The sequence below is a fragment of the Oncorhynchus nerka genome, linkage group LG21, assembly GCF_034236695.1.
Source record: "Oncorhynchus nerka isolate Pitt River linkage group LG21, Oner_Uvic_2.0, whole genome shotgun sequence".
NCBI lineage: Eukaryota > Metazoa > Chordata > Actinopteri > Salmoniformes > Salmonidae > Oncorhynchus > Oncorhynchus nerka.
Window position 1 is genome coordinate 17,762,753 of NC_088416.1, and position 20,758 is coordinate 17,783,510.

Sequence of the window (20,758 nt, forward strand, 5' to 3'; positions counted from 1 at the left end):
ACTCAAAATTAATAAGCAAAGAAGAGTGTTATTAATATTCTTCATGAGTGTATTTGCATTAAAACAATAGTCATTTACAGTAGGTCTCTGATATAGGGTAGGAGCAAAGAAAATAAGATGTTATTGTGGTTTGGGGGCGAAACATCTTTATTTCAATATATTTATTTCATTATGATGACTTTCTCTTAACTTTCAGCATAGGAGTGAGTCCCTGTTGATCATCACTAGAAATCCAATTTAGAATCGGAATCTCATTACATTAGAACCAACATATGGCAATTAAAGGATCAGTTGAGATCCATCTCCAATTAGTTACCTGTTCTGTATATGAGTGACACCAAGGGTTGTGGTGCCATCCTGACCAATAAAGAGTGCAAGTCCAGCTTCTGTAATAGATATAGATACTAAGCATTAGCATTCTATATTGAGTAATATGTCATGCTTTACATCCTACATAGGCTAGGATTAATCTGTGTTCTTGAAACCAGCATCAAGTTCAAAGCACCTTCCATGGGAGGAGGGAGCTCAAATACTGAGCACAAGCTCTCCAGACAGAGATTTTCAACCACATCCTGGCCATCCAGCCGTGTTTTCTTGACCCGAGTCAACTGACCGGCAACTCTGACTCTCTCCTTTGCCTCCGGGTTCTGACTGGCATGGCATCCAGTCTGGATGCCCCGCTTCATCGCCAGCTGCCTTCTCAGGGTGTCCTCTGATGAATCTGAAATACATTGTGGGGTTCACTTTGTTGTCCAGCTTGTTGCCCTTGTTCACATATCCCTCTAGGAGGCAGTGTTGGGTCACATACCCAGAGCCTGAATACTCAGACAGGTTGAGGTCGACCCACCTAATACAAATAACATGGAAATTGGGGAGATATTATTACTGAAGGTGTGAGAAAAAGTGATTCCCTACTGAAAAAACAACCATCATGCATCTATACCTTCCATGTCTGCCAATCTAAAGCGTCTGGATAAGTGTAAGCAAGCAGTTTCAGAGTGGGTGGCATCTCTCACTGATTTGGATCCAAATCAGCAGATACTCTTGCTGGGGTCCAGCAAAATTAAGGCAGTTTATACAATTTTAAAAACATTACAATGCATTCACAGATTTCACAACACACTGTGTGCCCTCCGGCCCCTACTCCACCACTACCACATATCTACAGTACTAAATCCATGTGCGTATAGTGCGTATGTTATTGTGTGTGTATGTGCATGTGTCTGTGCTAATGTTTGTGTTGCTTCACAGTCCCCGCTGTTCCATAAGGTGTTTTTTTATCTGTTTTTTAAATCAAATTTTACTGCTTGCGTCAATTACTTGGGGTGGCAGGTAGCCTCGTGGTTGGACTTGTAACCGAAAGGTTGCAAGATCGAATCCCAAGCTGACAAGGTAAAAATCTGTCGTTCTGCCCCTGAACAAGGCAGTTAACCCACTGTTCCTAGGCCGTCATTGAAAATAAGAATTTGTTCTTAAACTGACTTGCCTAGTTAAATTAAATACATTTTAAAAATTGATGTGGAATAGAGTTCCATGTAGTCATGGCTCTATGTAGTACTGTGTGCCTCCCATAGTCTGTTCTGGACTTGGGGACTGTGAAGAGGCCTCTTGTGGTATGCATGGGTGTCGGAGCTGTGTGCCAGTAGATTAGACAGACAGATCAGTGCATTCAACATGTCAGTACCTCTCATAAATAAATGTAGTGATGAAGTCAATCTCCCCTCCACTTTTAGCCAGGAGAGATTGACATGCATATTACTAATATTAGCTCTCTGTGTACATCCAAGGGCCAGCCATGCTGCCCTATTCTGAGCCAATTGCAATTTTCCTAACTCCTTTTTTATGGCACCTGACCACACGACTGAACATTAGTCAAGGTGCGACAAAACTAGGGCCAGTAGGACCTGCCTTGTTGATAGTGTTGTTAAGAAGGCAGAGCATCGCTTTATTATAGACAGACATCTTCCCATCTTAGCTACTACTGCATCAATATGTTTTGACCATGACAGTTTACAATCTAGGGTTACTCCAAGCAGTTTAGTCATCTCAACTTGCTCAATTTCCACATGATTTATTACAATATTTAGTTGATGTTTTATGGTTTAGTGAGTGTTTTGTTCCAAATACAATGCGTTTAGTTTTAGAAATATTTAGGGATAACTTATTCCTTGCCACCCACTCTGAAACTAACTGCAGCCCTTTGTTGAGTGTTGCAGTCATTTCAGTCGCTGTAGTAGCTGATGTGTATAGTGTTGAGTCATCCGCATACATAGACACTAGCTTAACTCAAAGTCAGTGGCATGTCATTAGTCAAAATTGAAAAAAGCAAGGGGCCAAACAGCTGCCCTGGGGAATTCCTGATTCTAATTGGATTATATTTGAGAGGCTTCCATTAAAGAACACCCTCCGTGTTAAGTTAGACAAGTAACAAGTAACTTTATCCACATTATTGCAGGGGGTGTAAAGCCATAACACATACATTTATCCAGCAGCAGACTATCATCAATAATGTAAAAAGCTGCACTGAAGTCTAACAAGACAGCCCCCACAATCATTTTATCAGCAATTTCTCTCAGCCAATCATCAGTCATTTGTGTAAGTGCTGTGCTTGTTGAGTAAGTGCTGTGCTTGTTCCCCATAAGCATGCTGAAGTTCTGTTGTCAATTTGTTTACTGTGAAATAGCATTGTATCTGGTTAAACACAATTTTTTCCAGAAGTTTACGAAGGTTTGGTAATAGGCTGATTGGTCGGCTATTTGAGCCAGTAAAGGGGGCTTTACTATTCTTGGGTAGCAGAATTACTTTAGCTTCCGTCCAGGCCTGAGGGCACACACTCTCTAGTAGGATTAAATTGAAGTTGTGGCAAATAGGAGTGACAATCTGCTATTATCCTCAGTAATTTTCCATCCAGATTGTCAGACGCCGGTGGCTTGTCATTGTTGATAGACAACAATCATTTTTTACCTCTTCTACACTGACTTTAATTAATTCAAAAGTACAATTCTTGTCTTTCATAATTTGGTCCGATATACTTGCATGTGTAGTGTCAGAGTTTGTTGCTGGCATGTCATCCCTAAGTTTGCTTATCTTGCCAATGAAAAAGTAATCTATGCAGCCTACTCAATCACTTTTTATAGCTACTGTTTACAGGCCTCCTGGGCCATATACAGCGTTCCTCATTGAGTTCCCTGAATTCCAATCGGACCTTATAGTCATAGCAGATAATATTCTAATCTTTGGTGACTTTAATATTCACACGGAAAAGTCCACAGACCCACTCCAAAAGGCTTTCGGAGCCATCATCAACTCTGTTGGTTTTGTCCAACATGTCTCTGGACCTACTCACTGTCACAGTCATACTCTGGACCTAGTTTTGTCCCATGGAATAAATGTTGTGGATCTTAATGTTTTTCCTCATAATCCTATCGGACCACCATTTTATTAAGTTTGCAATTGCAACAAATAATCTGCTCAGACGCCAACCAAGGAACATCAAAAGTCATGCTATAAATTCACAGACAACACAAAGATTCCTTGATGTCCTTCCAGACTCCCTCTGTCTACCCAAGGACGCCAGAGGACAAAAATCAGTTAACCACCTAACTGAGGAACTCAATTTAAACTTTGCGCAATACCCTAGATGCAGTTGCACCCCTAAAAACAAAAACATTTCTCATAAGAAACTAGCTCCCTGGTATACAGAAAATACCCGAGCTCTGAAGCAAGCTTCCAGAAAATTGGAACGGAAATGGCGCCACACCAAACTGGAAGTCTTCAGACTAGCTTGGAAAGACAGTACCGTGCAGTATCGAAGAGCCCTTACTGCTGCTCGATCATCCTATTTTTCCAACTTAATTTAAGAAAATAAAGAACAATCCACAATTCCTTTTTGATACTGTCGCAAAGCTAACTAAAAAGCAGCATTCCCCAAGAGAGGATGGTTTTCACTTCAGCAGTAATAAATTCATGAACTTCTTTGAGGAAAAGATCATGATTATTAGAAAGCAAATTACGGACTCCTCTTTAAATCTGCGTATTCCTTCAAAGCTCAGTTGTCCTGAGTCTGCACAACTCTGCCAGGACCTAGGATCAAGAGAGACACTCAAGTGTTTTAGTACTATATCTCTTGACACAATGATGAAAATAATCATGGCCTCTAAACCTTCAAGCTGCATACTGGACCCTATTCCAACTAAACTACTGAAAGAGCTGCTTCCTGTGCTTGGCCCTACATCGGATGTGTACCAAACTCACTAAAAGTGGCAGTAATAAAGCCTCTCTTAAAAAAGCCAAACCTTGACCCAGAAAATATAAAAAACTATCAGCCTATATCGAATCTTCCATTCCTCTCAAAATGTTTTGAAAAGGCAGTTGAGCAGCAACTCACTGCCTTCCTGAAGACAAACAATGTACGAAATGCTTCAGTCTGGTTTTAGACCCCATCATAGCACTGAGACTGCACTTGTGAAGGTGGTAAATGACCTTTTAATGGCATCAGACCGAGTTTCTGCATCGGTCCTCGTGCTCCTAGACCTTAGTGCTGCTTTTGATACCATTTGATCACCACATTCTTTTGGAGAGATTGGAAACCCAAATTGGTCTATACGGACAAGTTCTGGCCGGGTTTAGTTTGTCTCTGTGAATGGTTTGTCCTCTGACAAATCAACTGTAAATTTCGGTGTTCCTCAAGGTTCCGTACTAGGACCACTATTGTTTTCACTATATATTTTACCTCTTGGGGATGTCATTCGAAAACATGTTAACTTTCACTGCTATGCGGATGACACACAGCTGTACATTTCAATGAAACATGGTGAAGCCCCAAAATTGCCCTCGCTAGAAGCATGTGTTTCAGACATAAGGAAGTGGATGGCTGCAAACTTTCTACTTTTAAGCTCGGACAAAACAGAGATGCTTGTTCTAGGTCCCAAGAAACAAAGAGATCTTCTGTTGAATCTGAAAATTAATCTTAATGGTTGTACAGTCGTCTCAAATAGAACTGCGAAGGACCTCAGCGTTACTCTGGACCCTGATCTCTCTTTTGAAGAACATATCAAGACTGTTTCAAGGACAGCTTTTTTCCCATCTACGTAACATTGCAAAAATCAGAAACTTTCTGTCCAAAAATGATGCAGAAAAATGTATCCATGCTTTTGTCACTTCTAGGTTAGACTACTGCAATGCTCTACTTTCCGGCTACCCGGATAAAGCACTAAATAAACTTCAGTTAGTGCTAAATATGGCTGCCAGAATCCTGACTAGAACCAAAATATTTGATCATATTACTCCAGTGCTAGCCTCCCTACACTGGCTTCCTGTCAAGGCAAGGGCTGATTTCAAGGTTTTACTGCTAACCTACAAAGCATTACATGGGCTTGCTCCTACCTATCACTCTGATTTGGTCCTGCCGTACATACCTACACGTACGCTACGGTCACAAGACGCAGGCCTCCTAATTGTCCCTAGAATTTCTAAGCAAACAGCTGGAGGCAGGGCTTTCTCCTATAGAGCTCCATTTTTATGGAATGGTCTGCCTACCCATTCGAGAGACGCAAACTCGGTCTCAACCTTTAAGTCTTTACTGAAGACTCATCTCTTAAGTGGGTCATATGATTGAGTGTAGTCTGGCCCAGGAGTGTGAAGGTGAACGGAAAGGTTCTGGAGCAACGAACCGCCCTTGCTGTCTCTGCCTGGCCGGTTCCCCTCTTTCCACTGGGATTCTCTGCCTCTAACCCTATTACAGGGGCTGAGTCACTGGCTTACTAGGGCTCTTTCATACCGTCCCTAGGAGGGGTGCGTCACTTGAGTGGGTTGAGTCACTGATGTGATCTTCCTGTCTGGGTTGGCGCCCCCCCTTGGGTTGTGCCGTGGCGGAGATCTTTTCAGGATGGTAATTTGGTGGTTGAAGATATCCTTCTAGTGGTGTGGGGGCTGTGCGTTGGCAAAGTGGGTGGGGGGTTTTTCCTTCCTGTTTGGCCCTGTCCGGGGGTGTCATCGGATGGGTCCACAGTGTCTCCTGACCCCTTCTGTCTCAGCATCCAGTATTTATGCTGCAGTAGTTTATGTGTCGGGGGGCTAGGGTCAGTTTGTTATATCTGGAGTACTTCTCCTGTCCTATCCGGTGTCCTGTGTGAATTTAAGTATGCTCTCTCTAATTCTCTATTTCTCTCTTTCTTTCTCTCTCTCGGAGGACCTGAGCCCTAGGACCTTCCCTCAGGACTACCGGACATGATGACTCCTTGCTGTCCCCAGTCCACCTGGCCGTGCTGCTGCTCCAGTTTCAACTGTTCTGCCTGTGATTATTATTATTTGACCATGCTCGTCATTTATGAACATTTGAACATCTTGGCCATGTTCTGTTATAATCTCCACCCGGCACAGCCAGAAGAGGACTGGCCACCCCACATAGCCTGGTTCCTCTCTAGGTTTCTTCCTAGGTTTTGGCCTTTCTAGGGAGTTTTTCCTAGCCACCGTGCTTCTACACCTGCATTGCTTGCTATTTGGGGTTTTAGGCTGGGTTTCTGTACAGCACTTTGAGATATCAGCTGATGTACGAAGGGCTATATAAATAAATTTGATTTGATTTGATTAATTAATGTAGTTGGCAATATCAGTGGTCTTTGTGATGAATGAGCCATCTGATTCAATGAATGAAGGAGCCGAGTTGGCTTTTTTCCCCAAACATTTCATTTCAGGTGCCCCAAAGCTTTTTACTATCATTCTTTAAATAATTTATCTTTGTTTCATAGCTTAGTTTATTTTTATTTTGTTTTGTCACATGATTTCTTAATTTGCAGTATGTTCCTCTTATACACTATATTAGGCCCAGGCTTTGGAGCTTTGGTTTTCCTAGATATGGCTATTATTTTGTGATCACTACATCTTATGGACTTGGATACTGCTTTAAAGCATACATTTGCAGCGTTAGTAAAGATGAGATCAATACATGTTGATGATTTAATTCCTGTGCTGTTTGTAACTACCCTGGTAGGTTAACTGACAACCTGATCCAGGGTGCAGGCACTGGTTACAGTTTGAAGAGTGGGCAGCTTGATGATAGCCAGTCAATATTTAAATCACCCAGAAAATATACTTCTCTGTTGATATCACATACATTATCAAGCATTTCACACATATTATCCAGATACTGACTGTTAGCACTTGGTGGTATATAGCAGCTTCCCACAAGAATGGGCTTTAGGTGAGGCAGATGAACCTGTAGCCATATTACTTCAACAGTATTTAACATTAGATCGTCGCTAAACTTTACAGGAATGTGGTTCTGAATATAGACCACAACACCGCCTCCGTTGGCATTTCTGTCTTTTCGGTAGATGTTATAACCATGTATTTCTACCACTGTATCATCAAAGGTATTATCTAAGTGAGTTTCAGAGATAGTCAGAATATGAATGTCATCTGTTTTACAAGCAAGTTATTGACTTCATGGACCTTGTTTCTTCGGCTACATATGTTAATATGGGCTATTTGTAGCACTTTTCTGAGTTGCTTGATTGTTTTTAATGCTTTACTAGGAAGCTTATCAGAAGTAGACTTACTCATGTTATTTACAATGGAGCTGATATTGCAGGATGAGCTGCATAAAGTGGTCTTCCTACTATTGCACACCGCCTCAGTGCTAACAGTGTAACTCTGGTTTATAGGCTCATGATTACTGCTTACAATAGCTGTAGGATAAACATATGTATTCGGTGCAATTAGGGGTTCATAAATTTAAATTACTTACATTGTGTTTGCCAATGCCCCAAATATCATGTACATTTGATTCAGCATTATGATGACTCATTGTCACAATGGTAGGGATTAACTGAGCTGGTCTTGGATCATTTATGGGACTAGTGTTTAGAGTGTTGGGCCAGTAATCGCAAGGTTGCTAGATCGAATCCTTGAGCTGACAAGGTAAAAATCTGTCGTTCTGCCCCTGAACAAGGCAGTTAACTCACTGTTCCTAGGCCATCATTGTAAATAAGAATTTGTTCTTAACTGATTTGCCTAGTTAAATAAAAAAATAAAAAACATTTACTAATAATTGTTTCAACGCAGCCTTGAATGCGTGGACAGGAGCCAAGATGATTTGGATGGACTCTGTCATTCCGATAGAGTATCTTCTGTTTCCAGAAGTTATCAATAAAAGTGACTCTAGCAAGTCTTTTAGCAAGATGTGTAATGCCAGCAGTCCGCTGAATCTTTCACACACGATGGTACTGGACCTGAAATTATTGGCCATTTTTTTGCCTTGGGGACCGAGTTTCTCACCATAGAGTTGCCTTTGATGACAGCAGGTGTTGTTGAATGGGCCGATCTCTCAGGCAGCCACATGGCTGGGAGCTCCGAGGATCCGAACACGAGGTAGAGGCCACTGGAGAGGGAGACAGAGCCGAGGACGAAGACACTGGGTTTGTGCCCATAGGCGATGTTGTTGCCGGTGATGTCTGGTGAGGACCTGCCTTACAACAGGCCTACAAGCCCTCAGTCCAGCCTCTTTCAGCCTATTGCGGACAGTCTGAGCACTGATGGAGGGATTGTGCATTCCTGGTGTAACTTAGGCAGTTGTTGTTGCCATCCTGTACCTGTCCCGCAGGTGTGATGTTCGAATGTACCGATCCTGTGCAGGTGTTGTTACACGTGGTCTGCCACTGCGAGGACAATCAGCTGTCCGTCCTGTCTCCCTGTAGCGCTGTCTTAGGCATCTCACAGGACGGACATTGCAATTGATTGCCCTGGCCACATCTGCAGTCCTCATGCCTCCTTGCAACATGCCTAAGGCACGTTCACGCAGATGAGCAGGGACACTGGGCATCTTTCTTTTTGCGTTTTTCAGAGTCAGTAGAAAGGCCTCTTTAGTGTCCTAAGTTTTCATAACTGTGACCTTAATTGCCTACCGTCTGTAAGCTGTTAGTGTCTTAACGACCGTTCCACAGGTGGATGTTCATGAATTGTTTATGGTTCATTGCACAAGCATGGAAAACAGTGTTTAAACCCTTTACAATGAAAATCTGTGAAGTGACTTGGATTTCTATGAATTATCTTTTTTAAGACAGGGTCTTGAAAAAAGGACGTTTCTTTTTTTTGCTGAGTTCAGATGTGGGATTTTATCTCATTTTACTCCACTGAGCAACAATTGTCATATCTTTATCCTAAATGGTACCCTATTCCCCATGTCGTGCACTATATAGGGAATAGGGTGCCATTTGGGACAAATATACAGTTTTAAGGCAAAGCCTCTTATTTATGATAAGTTAGCTAACCTTACGAACTGACAGTCTATGTCTATACATGTAGTCGTCCAGGACTCCAGACAAGCTGTTTTGTCAATCAAATTCAAACATCTTCCCCCATTGGACTGAGTGGTGCTGGACTTCCAGTCTGCGGATTACACACACAATTTGATAATAGTATTTCTGTAACTTTGGTTGAATTTTAAGTCGTTCTTCAAATCTTGGATGTTCGCCTCAAATGCTGTCTGTCCTTGCTTCCCTCTGATGTTTTCAGGAGGCAAGAGGACATGAGGAATCGAGGAGAGTTGACAGATTCAACTACAAGCTCCCTTGCACTCTAGAGTTGGTGACAACACCATATTTCTGCTGTACCACCCTCCATGCTCACCTTGGAGATTCCTCAGTAAAGGAGCCATCAAGCAAGAAAACTTTGCAGAAAAATCAACAGTGACTCGTGACACATTTCCCAGCTCATCCAAGAGTAGGGAGACAGAGAAGTTGTGCATCCAGAAGTGTTTCCCGAGCACTGTGCGGGTATGCAGGCAAGCTGCCAACCGCCTACTATCCTCCATAGTCCCGTTTCCAGAGGCACCTATACAATTTGACTTACTAGAGGGCAGATACAATAGATGACGACATGCAGGGTTGTGTTCATTAGAGCACACCATTTTACGATGATTTCATGGATGATTTCAGGTAGTACCTGCCAGATTCAAAACATTTTCTCCCAACTGAACACGACTCAGCAATAAAATGACATGTCACAGCATGGTCCAAATCACAACACAGGGGCTTTGTGACATCATACTGTTTCTAGACCAGACTCATATTCTAGACCAGGTCATATTTTGATATGGGTCGAGAGTTGTCAAGTAGCGGGGGATCTCCACCTTTCAAAAGAGGCAGTACAAAATCAGATTTCCATAACTTGGTGATTTCCTTAACATCAAGCGTAAGGTTAAAAATACATGTTAAGGGGGAGCAATGATGTCTGTAGCTAGGTGGAGGGGCCAGGGGATTGTTTTTAATCAATTTCTTTCAGGGCTTTACACATGTTCCAGTCCACAGGCCTGACAGTGAGACTTGCTCCCCCCTCCTGTGGAACAACAAGGCTTCTGATTGGGCATCGTCCTACTCTGATTTTTTCTCTGAACTGTCCTCCTCACTCCTTCTCAGTCTCATCAAAGGTCATCCGTTTCAGTAGCCGCCGCTCCTTCCGGTCTCGCATCCGCTCTTTGAAGTCTTCCAGCTCTTTCCTCTGTAACACAGATCGTTCAGTCATAATCGACCACTGTCAATCAAAACAGTTAATTTTAAACTTTATTGATAGATTTTCGATTATGAGGGCAGAGACATTGATAACAAATACAACATCCTCTGTCCTTCGATCCTCCACCATCTAAACAGTTCTTAACTTCATACGGCTGCAGGGGCAGTATTGAGTAGCTTGGATGAAAAGGTGCCCATTGTAAAACGGCCAGCTCCTCAGTCTCAGTTGCTAATATATGCATTTTATTATTAGTATTGGATAGAAAACACTCTAAAGTTTCCAAAACTGTCAAAATATTGTCTGTGAGTATAACAGAACTGATATTGCAGGTGAAACCCTGAGGAAAATCAAAACAGGAAGTGGCTTCTATTTTGAAAACTCCATGTTCCATAGCCTTCCTTTGCTGGATTTAAAGGGATATGAACCAGATTCCTTTTCCTATCGCTTCCTCAAGGTGTCAGTCTTCAGACATAGTTTCAGGCTTTTATTTTGAAAAATTAGCCAGAATGATAACATCGCGTCAACATGAGTTTTGCTTGCGCAACAGAATTTGGACAGCCATTGTTTTCCCCTCTCCTACTGTGAAAGACATTTGCGGTTGATGTATTATCGATTGATTATAAAAAAACGTTTGACATGTTTCTGTGGACATTATGGAAACTATTTGGAATTTGTCTGCGTTGTTGTGACCGCTCTTTCCTGTGCATTTCTGAACATAACGCGACAAACAAACGGAGGTATTTTGGATATAAAAATATTCTTTATAGAACAAACAGAACATATGTTGTGTAACTGAGTGAGTGAAAACATCCGAAGATCAAAGGTAAACGATTAATTTGATTGCTTTTCTGATTTTCGTGACCGAGCTACCTGATGCTAAGTGTACTTAATGTTTTATCGCGTGAAAAATCTGACACGACAGGTGGATTAACAAAAGGCTAAGCTGTGTTTTCCTATATTGCACTTGTGATTTCATGAATATAAATATTTATAGTAATATTCATTGTATGTAGCGCTATGCTATTCAGCGGTTGTTGATGACACTTATCCTGATAGGGGGATTGCAGCCATAAGGGATATTCTACTCAAAATATTATGTTCAATTGTATTGGGAGTGGGATATTCCTTTAATCTCAAATCTTTACCCTCCAAAAGTATCACTATTAGTAGGCATTGATATTCGTCATACTTCATTGTTCCTAACTTAAGAGAAAATGTGTTACTTTTATTTCTTATTCTTGGGGGGTATTTCTTTAAACTGCATTGTTGGTTAAACAACCTCTTTGGGCTAGGGGGCAGTATTTTCACGTCCGGATGAAAAGTGTGCCCAGAGTAAACTGCTTGCTACTCAGGCCCAGAAGCTAGGATATGCATATTAGTAGATTTGGATAGAAAACACTGAAGTTTCTAAAACTGTTTGAATGAGGTCTGTGAGTATAACAGAATTCATATGGCAGGCGAAAAACCTGAGAAAAATCCAACCAGGAAGTGGGAAATCTGAGGTTTGTTGGTTTTCAAGTGATTGCCTATCCAATATCCAGTGTAAATGGGGTCAGATTGGACTTCCTAAGGCTTCCATTAGTTGTCAACAGTCTTTAGAAAGTTGTTTCATGCTTCTATTGTGAAAGGGGAGAGAATAAGACTATTCGGAGTAAGTGGCTCAACTGAAAGCCATGAGTTGTTTAACGTGCGTGGCCGTGAGCCCTTTCCTTTCTAATGACAACGGAATTGTCCAGTTGGAATATTATTGAAGATTTATGATTAAAAAAACATCCTAAAAATGTATTATATACATTGTTTGAGATGTTTCTACGAACTTTAATGGAACTTTGACTTTGTCTGGACTTAGTGCCTACGCTTTGTGCATTTGGATTAGTGAACTAAACGTGCGAACAAAAAAGGAGGTATTTGGACATAAAGATGTACTTTATCTAACATTTATTGTGGAACTGGGATTCCTGGAAGTGCATTCCGATGAAGATCATCAAAGGTAAGTGAATATTTATAACGCTATTTCTGACTTTAGTTGACTCCACAACTTGGCAGATATCTGTATGGCTTGTTTTGGTGGGTGAGCGCTGTACTCGGATTATTGCATGGTATGCTTTTGCCGTAAAGCTTTTTTGAAATCTGACACAGCGGTTGCTTTAAGGAGAAGTGTATCTTTAATCCTATGTATAACACTTGTATCTTTCATCAAAGTTTATGATGAGTATTTCTGTAAATTGATGTGGCTCTCTGCAAATTCACCGGATGTTTGAGGCAAAACATTACTGAACATTACGCGCCAATGTAAACTAAGATTTTTGGATATAAATCTGAACTTTATCGAAAAAAACATACATGTATTGTGTAACATGAAGTCCTGTGAGTGCCATCTGATGAAGATGGCCAAAGGTTAGTGATAAATCTTCTCTCTATTTCTGCTTTTTGTGACTCCTCTCTTCGGCTGGAAAATGGTTGTATGTTTTTTTGTGACTAGGCACTGACCTAACATAATCGCATGGTATGCTTTCGCTATAAAGCCTTTTTGAAATCGGACACTGTGGTTGGATTAACAAGAAGTTTATCTTTAAAATGGTGTATAATAATTGTATGCTTGGGGAATTTTAATTATGAGATTTCTGTTGTTTGAATTTGGCGCCCTGCCATTTCACTGGCTGTTGTCAAATCAATTTGGGATTTGATCCCTAAGAAGTTTTAAGGGCTTGTAAAAGCATTTCACTATAAGGTCTACACCGGTTGTATCCGGCACATGTAACAAATAAAATGTGATTTGATATGTTGGCATGATAACATGACATTATTTACACACTCACATGCATCTTCTCATCAGGTGGGAAAATCTCCCTCTGAAGCTTGTAGAAAAGATCACCATGAAAGAGGAAAGTAAAAGTTTAACATTAATGATCATCAGATAAAAACTACTTATGACATGGTCACACAAAATGTCAGAATTAGCTTTAGTTTGTCAGAGAGTACTGTCAACATTTTCAGACTGTCTACACGATATAATAATGTGTAGCCTAAACAAAGTTTAAAGTACTGAAAGAATGAACCAGAGCCTAATAACCCGTTGGACTGTATTATGTATTAGCCTCAACAATTGTTATGCATGTAGCAACTGTTGTCTCCGGCTGAAGCAACCTTAGTTCTATGTACTTTTAATCATGAAATAAAATAAATTAATCAAATCAACCAATCAATCAAGATAAGACAACACTAACCTTCCTCTTCACAATATATTCTTCAAAATACTCTGCTTGGTTGGAGATCCAGAACATGGTCACAGGGAAGGACAGATACAGCATCATCTGACTACAAAAAAATGCAGACACAATAAACTACTATTTCAAGTCACTACCATCTCTTTGTTAGACATGTTACATGAGTCAATATAATAGATAACTACATTGATTTGTGTATCAGTGAGCACGAATGTCATCAGTCAACAATCAGGCAGTTGGTGCTTTAAAGATAACTGGGACCTCAGAGGAAAAAAATGACGTCAGTGATCTTCAAGTCGGAACTCTAGAAAGATGCCATTGTTTCCATCTTGGAATTCCGAGTTGTGTGCTGCTTCAAAGCGATTTTTCCCCAGTAGGAGCTCCCACCCCCCAAGTACTATTTTACTGGGTGTACTAACCGGCTTCACAAAACACAGACCACGTGTAACCATGCCAGTCCAGGACCTCCACACCCGGCTTCTTCACCTGCAGGATCCTCGGAGACCAGACACCGAGACAGCAGATGAAACTGTGGGTTGGCACAACTGAATAATTTCTGCACAAACTGTCAAAACCCATCTCAGGGAATGTAATCTGCATGCTCTTCGTCATCACCATATTCTTGCCCTGACCGCAGTTCGGGCGTCCAACTTCAGGGGGTTAATGCAGTTCCATCTACCGCAGTCACGGGTACCAGACGGCACTCAACTTCCTGCTGCAAATGCTCACCTTCGATGGCCACTTGCATGCTGGAGAAGTGTGCACCTCATGGATATATCCCGGTTTCAACTGAACTGGGCAGATAGCATATATGGCGTCACGTGGGCGAGCAATTTGCTGATGTCAACAATGTGCCCCATGGTGGCAGTGGGGTTATGATATGTGTGGGCAGGCATAAGCTACGGACAACAAACACAATTGCATTTTAATCGATGGTAATTTGAATGCACAGAGATACCGTGACGAGATCCTGTGGCCCATTGTGATGCCATTTATCCACCACCATTACCTCATGTTTCAGCATGATATTTCACAGCCCCATGTCTCAAGGATCTCTACACAGTTTCTGGAAGCTGGAAATGTCCCAGTTCTTCCATGGCCTGCATACTCACCAGACATGTCACCCATTGAGCCTGTTTAGGATGCTCTGGATCGACATGTATGATGGCGTGTTTCACAATCAACAGCATGATCAAGTCTATAAGAAGGCGATGTCGTGCTGCATGAGGCAAATAGTGTTCCCAACAGATACTGACTGGTTCTTATCCACACCCCTACCTTTATTTTATATGTATCTGTGACCAACAGTTCCATATCTGTATTAGCAGTCATGTGAAATCCATAGATTTGGGCCTAATGAATGTGTCAATCGACAGATTTCCTTATATTATCTTTGAAATTGTTGGATGTTGCATTTACATTTTTGTTCAGTGTATATATGGAGGACACAGGTATCTGGATTGTTTTTCTAATTTGAAATATATATTTTGTACACAATAAAGAAAATAATTTACGGGTCACTATCTAAATATCAGTCAGAGCGTTGATCAAAGCTCAGAATGCTTATGTTGATCTGACTGAGTTCTAATCGCGCCTGCCTCTTTGCAAATGAGTGGAATCATGAACAGTGGTTTGTTCATTATGTTCGGCTGTGTCCCCCAGATTTGCCTTTAAGCAGCACATTCACAACTCTCTGAAATGGCTAACTCCGCCCTCTCGCGTCTTGGGGAATATTCAGAATTAGTTGGTAACATAGGTAAGATGTTTTATATTCATCATATGTTTGTAAGTTACTTCTCATCAGAATGTTTTTGTATAATACTGTGGCGGGGTTTGCAGTCATCTGGTCTCTGTCAAGACTAAGTTACGTGGGCCGGAGAGAGGGGAGAGGTCAAGCGTGGATCTCTTGGCTCCACAATGTCTGTGTGCCAGTAAATGTTTGAGAAAATAACATAGTTTAGTAGACAAAGCTGAACGATAAATTGTGCCTATGCTGTCTGGCTATATCCTTTGCTATAAAGGATCTCAGTTGCAATGTGTAAGGGACTCTCAGAGAATTCATTGATAGACACTGAATTCATCTGAGAGTCACAGGGTTGTGATGGAGCTCATATAATTAAAGATGGACTTTGTGATAACTAACTCTGACTTGTGTGTGGTTTGTTCTCATGATTTGGTAAATACAGGAAATTTCCACGACACGCGGCACAGGCCAATGGCCTGATGCCTCGATCACACTGATAGCGTCAATGCATTTTGGCACACCAGAAGTACATTAATTTCCAATCAAACGCTGTGTTCGCGTTGGAGAGGCAGTTCCTGTGCATTCTGTGTGGTGCATAAGATGTAAGAACGTACGCATCAAAATGTATGCGTAGACGGCTTGACAGAAATGGTAGCAGAAGGTGAATGTTGAACTTTTGTTGCACACATATCCAGATGATGCTGCGGACCATTTTGCGCAATAACGCTATCGGTGTGATCGAGTCGTGAAGCAAACTACCCCAGAACGCAGTAAGCTCAAGTAGACAACTTGAGATGCTGCTGACAGTGTTTACAAGATGCCGGACAAAATACATTCCCCAAAAGAAACAAAAACATACTGAGAATGAGTGCAAAACTGGTAAATAGTCACTTTGATTATATATACACTGCTCAAAAAAATTGAGGGAACACTAAAATAACACATCCTAGATTTGAATGAATGAAATATTCTTATTAAATACTTTTTTCTTTACATAGTTGAATGTGCTGACAACAAAATCAAACAAAAATTATCAATGGAAATCAAATTTATCAACCCATGGAGGTCTGGATTTGGAGTCACACTCAAAATTAAAGTGGAAAACCACACTACAGGCTGATCCAACGTTGATGTAATGTCCTTAAAAACAAGTCAAAATGAGGCTCAGTAGTGTGTGTGGCCTCCACGTGCCTGTATGACCTCCCTACAACACCTGGGCATGCTCCTGATGAGGTGGCGGATGGTCTCCTGAGGGATCTCCTCCCAGACCTGGACCAAGGCATCCGCCAACTCCTGGACAGTCTGTGATGTAACAGTTGGTGGATGGAGCGAGACATGATGTCCCAGATGTGCTCAATTGGATTCAGGTCTGGGGAACGGGCGGGCCAGTCCATAGCATCAATGCCTTCCTCTTGCAAGAACTGCTGACACACTCCAGCCACATGAGGTCTAGCATTGTCTTGCATTAGGAGGAACCCAGGGCCAACCGCACCAGCATATGGTCTCACAAGGGGTCTGAGGATCTCATCTCGGTACCTAATGGCAGGCAGGCTACTTCTGGCGAGCACAAAGAAATGCCACCCCACACCATGACTGACCCACCGCCAAACCGGTCATGCTGGAGAATGTTGCAGGCAGCAGAATGTTCTCCACGGCGTCTCCAGACTGTCATGTCTGTCACATGTGCTCAGTGTGAACCTGCTTTCGTCTGTGAAGAGCACAGGGCGGCAGTGGCGAATTTGCCAATCTTGGTGTTCTCTGGCAAATGCCAAACGTCCTGCATGGTGTTGGGCTGTAAGCACAACCCCCACCTGTGGACGTCGGGCCCTCATACCACCCTCATGGAGTCTGTTCCTGACCGTTTGAGCAGACACATGCACATTTGTGGCCTGCTGGAGGTCATTTTGCAGGGCTCTGGCAGTGCTCCTCCTGCTCCTCCTTGCATAAAGGCGGAGGTAGCGGTCCTGCTGCTGGGTTGTTGCCCTCCTACGGCCTCCTCCATGTCTCCTGATGTACTGGCCTGTCTCCTGGTAGCGCCTCCACGCTCTGGACACTAACGCTGACAGACACAGCAAACCTTCTTGCCACAGCTCGCATTGATGTTCCATCCTGGATGAGCTACACTACCTGAGCCACTTGTGTGGGTTGTAGACTCCGTCTCATGCTACCACTAGAGTGAAAGCACCGCCAGCATTCAAAAGGGACCATAACATCAGCCAGGAAGCATAGGAACTGAGAAGTGGTCTGTGGTCTCCAGCTGCAGAACCACTCCTTTATTGAGGGTGTCTTGCTAATTGCCTATAATTTCCACCTGTTGTCTATTCCATTTGCACAACAGCATGTGAAATTTATTGTCAATCAGTGTTGCTTCCTAAGTGGACAGTTTGATGTCACAGAAGTGTGATTGACTTGGAGTTACATTGTGTTGTTTAAGTGTTCCCTTAATTTTTTTGAGCAGTGTATTTCTAACAACAAATCATACTTTTAAAGCCACTTCAGCGATAGTAATTTATCTAATTTAATTCTGCAGGGTCAAGCCACAGATACCACAGGAACCAACCCCTCTCCAGAGACGGCAGACAGGGGTTCTTCTCCAGAAAAAAAGTCTGCCATGGCTGAGCTTTTTGGGGAGTTGTTCACGACCCAGAAGCGGGGAACCAAGTCAAAAGGTCAAGGTGATAGAGGAGGTGACCTCATACAGGGAAGTGGACTGTATTCCCCTGGATGCTGATCCACTTACATGGTGGAAGACCAAAGAGTTAATATACCCTCATGTTGCCATGTTAGCAAGGTGCTACCTGGCTGTGCCTGGGACCTCTGTCCCTAGCAAGCGGGTATTCTCCACATCGGCTGACATTGTCACAGCATGTGAATAGACTAATCTACTTAAAGAAAAACTTGAAAATCTGATAACGTTTTTATTTTCTTCAAGTAACCAGTCTCAAGTGGTCCTATTTGTTTTGCTATGTGACTTAATGTTGATATATGCTGCTGGACTATGCACTCCTGTTGAAGTTCTGTTTGAAATGACTTTTATTTAATGTTATAAGGAAGGCACTGCTGTTTTTTGTTGTCCCTTTGTTTCCATATGCTCCTGGGAATTCAAGCTACCCATGTTTACTATTATAATAAATGGAAAATATAAATTCAAATTACATATTTCTCAGGCATTCATTTTGTTGATGTATCGAAACCATGTCACCACTGAGTTTTGTGAACCGTTTCACCCCTAGTTACATTTACATTTACATTTAAGTCATTTAGCAGACGCTCTTATCCAGAGCGACTTACAAATTGGTGCATTCACCTTATGACATCCAGTGGAGCAGCCACTTTACAATAGTGCATCTAAATCTTTTAAGGGGGGTGAGAAGGATTACTTTATCCTATCCTAGGTATTCCTTAAAGAGGTGGGGTTTCAGGTGTCTCCGGAAGGTGGTGATTGACTCCGCTGTCCTGGCGTCGTGAGGGAGTTTGTTCCACCATTGGGGGTCCAGAGCAGCGAACAGTTTTGACTGGGCTGAGCGGGAACTGTACTTCCTCAGTGGTAGGGAGGCGAGCAGGCCAGAGGTGGATGAACGCAGTGCCCTTGTTTGGGTGTAGGGCCTGATCAGAGCCTGGAGGTACTGAGGTGCCGTTCCCCTCACAGCTCCGTAGGCAAGCACCATGGTCTTGTAGCGGATGCGAGCTTCAACTGGAAGCCAGTGGAGAGAGCGGAGGAGCGGGGTGACGTGAGAGAACTTGGGAAGGTTGAACACCAGACGGGCTGCGGCGTTCTGGATGAGTTGTAGGGGTTTAATGGCACAGGCAGGGAGCCCAGCCAACAGCGAGTTGCAGTAATCCAGACGGGAGATGACAAGTGCCTGGATTAGGACCTGCGCCGCTTCCTGTGTGAGGCAGGGTCGTACTCTGCGGATGTTGTAGAGCATGAACCTACAGGAACGGGCCACCGCCTTGATGTTAGTTGAGAACGACAGGGTGTTGTCCAGGATCACGCCAAGGTTCTTAGCGCTCTGGGAGGAGGACACAGTGGAGTTGTCAACCGTGATGGCGAGATCATGGAACGGGCAGTCCTTCCCGGGAGGAAGAGCAGCTCCGTCTTGCCGAGGTTCAGCTTGAGGTGGTGATCCGTCATCCACACTGATATGTCTGCCAGACATGCAGAGATGCGATTCGCCACCTGGTCATCAGAAGGGGAAAGGAGAAGATTAATTGTGTGTCGTCTGCATAGCAATGATAGGAGAGACCATGTGAGGTTATGACAGAGCCAAGTGACTTGGTGTATAGCGAGAATAGGAGAGGGCCTAGAACAGAGCCCTGGGGACACCAGTGGTGAGAGCACGTGGTGAGGAGACGGATTCTCGCCACGCCACCTGGTAGGAGCGACCTGTCAGGTAGGACGCAATCAAGCGTGGGCCGCGCCGGAGATGCCCAACTCGGAGAGGGTGGAGAGGAGGATCTGATGGTTCACAGTATCGAAGGCAGCCGATAGGTCTAGAAGGATGAGAGCAGAGGAGAGAGAGTTAGCTTTAGCAGTGCGGAGCGCCTCCGTGATACAGAGAAGAGCAGTCTCAGTTGAATGACTAGTCTTGAAACCTGACTGATTTGGATCAAGAAGGTCATTCTGAGAGAGATAGCGGGAGAGCTGGCCAAGGACGGCACGTTCAAGGGTTTTGGAGAGAAAAGAAAGAAGGGATACTGGTCTGTAGTTGTTGAATTTCATAGTTGATGTCTTCATTATTATTCTACAATGTAGAAAATAGTAAAAAATAAAGAAAAACCATGGAATGAGTAGGTGTGTCCAAACGTGACTGGTACTGTATGTAAATTAAATATTTATGTTTTTAATTTTCAATACATTTGCTAAATTTCTACAAAAAAATGTTTCTACTGTCTACTGTCGGGGCGGCAGGGTAGCCTAGTGGTTAGAGCGTTGGACTAGTAACCGAAAGGTTGCTTGTTCAAATCCCCGAGCTGACAAGGTACAAATCTGTCGTTCTGCCCCTGAACAGGCAGTTAACCCACTGTTCCTAGGCCGTCATTGAAAATAAGAATTTGTTCTTAACTGACTTGCCTAGTAAAATAAAGGTAAAATAAAAAATAAATAAAAATTATGGGATATTCTGTGTAGATGGGTGAGAGAAAAATAGTTAATACATTTTTAATTCAGACTTTAACAACAATATGTGGAATAAGTCAATGGCTATGAAATATTTATCTATTTTTTATTTATCTTATTTATATTTCTCTGTGTAGAGGCAGGCACACAATATTGCTC

The 20,758-nt window shown here is 42.6% G+C and overlaps 1 pseudogene; it reads right to left on the minus strand.

The window, feature by feature from the left end:
* Positions 1 to 312: 312 nt before the first annotated feature.
* On the minus strand, positions 313 to 9,811 carry LOC135563643 (EEIG family member 2-like; annotated as a pseudogene).
* Positions 9,812 to 20,758: the final 10,947 nt, after the last annotated feature.